Here is a 2,190-nt window from a genome sequence, read left to right as displayed (position 1 = left end):
AATCAGGTAAAATCTAAGCTTTTATAGGGTAAATTAGCCGGAATGCTGGAGGAGCTCAAGCTCGTGCGGCCATTCAGCAGCGTGGCTCAGCTCCGCCCCTTCTGTTTTTTTGACAATATGTCCCATTTGAAGCCCCCCTGATGCACCCCTAGAGTAAAAACTCCCAAAAAGTGACCCCATTTTAGAAACTACGGGATAGGGTGGAAGTTTTGGTTAGATCATGTGGTATTTTTATAGAGCAGGTTGTCACGAACGCTGCGATACCTAATATGTATAAAAAAAATTTATTTATGTAAGTTTTACACAATTATTTCATTTTTGAAACAAAAAAAATATGTTTTAGTGTCTCCATAGTCTGAGAGCCATAGTTTTTTCAGTTTTTGGGCGAATATCTAAAGTAGGGTCTCATTTTTTGTGGGATGAGATGACGGTTTTATTGGCACTATTTTGGGGTGCATATGACTTTTTGATCGCTTGCTATTACACTTTGTGACATAATATGACAAAATTGCTTTTTTTAAGCCGTTTTTATTTTTATTTTTTTATGGTGTTCACCTGAGGGGTTAGGTCATGTGATATTTTTATAGAGCCGGTCGATACGGACGCGGCGATACCTAATATGTATACTTTATTTTTATTTATGTAAGTTTTACACAATGATTTCATTTTTGAAACAAAAAAATCATGTTTTAGTGTTTCCATAGTCTAAGAGCCATAGTTTTTTCAGTTTTTGGGCGATTATCTTGGGTAGGGTATGATTTTTGCGGGATGAGATGACGGTTTGATTGGCGCTATTTTGGGGTGCATATGACTATTTGATCGCTGGCTATTACACTTTTTGTGACATAAGATGACAAAAAATGGCTTTTTTTAAGCCGTTTTTATTTTTATTTTTTTACGGTGTTCACCTGAGGGGTTAGGTCATGTGATATTTTTATAGAGCCGGTCGATACGGACGCGGCGATACCTAATATGTATACTTTTTTTTATTTCTGTAAGTTTTACACAATAATATTTTTGAAACAAAAAAAAATCATGTTATAGTGTTTTTATTCTTTGGGCCATTGTCTCATGTAGGGGCTCATTTTTTGCGGGATAAGGTGATGGTTTGATGGGTACTATTTCGGCGTACATGCGACTCTTTTGATCACTTTTATTACTTTTTTTAGAAGTAAGCCGGGCAAAATTTAAATTTCCTGATAGTTTTTATTTTTATGGCGTTCACCGTGCGGGGAAAGTAACATGACCATTTTATAGATCAGGTTGTTACGGACGCGGCGATACCTAATATGTGTAGTGTATTTAATTTTGTAATTTTTATTCAGTGATAAATGTGTTTTTATTATCTTTACTTTTTTTTATATTTTTGGGACCCAGACCCACTTGGTTCTTGAAGATCCAGTGGGTCTGATGTCTGTATAATAAAGTACAGGACAATATATATTGTACTGTACTGTATTTTACTTACACTGAACAGATCTATGCTTTTAGCATAGATCTGTTCAGCACCATGGACAGCAGGACGCCTGAGAAGGCGTCCTGTTGCCATGGGAACCTTCCCCGTCTGCCACAACTGAGCAGACGGGGAAGGAGGTGTGCTACCTCCCTCTGTCCCCCCATCCATCTGGGGGCTGCAAATGCACAGCAGCCCCCCGATGGCAGAGGGGGGGAGCTCCCTGACTTAACCCTTTCCATACCGCGGTCCGTACGGACCGCGGTATGGAAAGGGTGAAATGGCTAAACGGCTGACATCGCAGCGATGTCAGCCGTTTATACCAGAGTGTCAGCAATGTGCTGACACTCTGGTACCACTGGACACCAATGAAAATTTAGCGGGAGGCAACTACCGCACCGCCCCGCCCACAAACCGCCACCCTGTACCCCGCTACATAAATGAATTCAGGGGTGCAGGGGGGGGTTTATTTTTTTTTTATCTTGGTCATTTTTAGGTTTCTGATCCCTGCGGTCAGGGACCGCAGGGATCAGAAACAACATAAAGCGCTGCAAACCGCAGGTCTGAATTGACCTGCGGTTTGCAGTGATCGCCGATATGGGGGGGTCACAGGACCCCCCTCGGCATTGACCCTGGGTGCCTGGCTGTGTGTAACAGCCGGCACTCAGGGCTGTTATCATGTCTGCAGACATGGTGACAGTTTAATGCCAGGACAAGTATACTCGTCCTGGAGCGCT

The sequence above is a fragment of the Bufo gargarizans genome, chromosome 1 (genome assembly GCF_014858855.1).
Source record: "Bufo gargarizans isolate SCDJY-AF-19 chromosome 1, ASM1485885v1, whole genome shotgun sequence".
Lineage (NCBI taxonomy): Eukaryota > Metazoa > Chordata > Amphibia > Anura > Bufonidae > Bufo > Bufo gargarizans.
The sequence above is the reverse complement of the archived record's forward strand: the minus strand, read 5'-3'. Positions refer to the sequence as shown.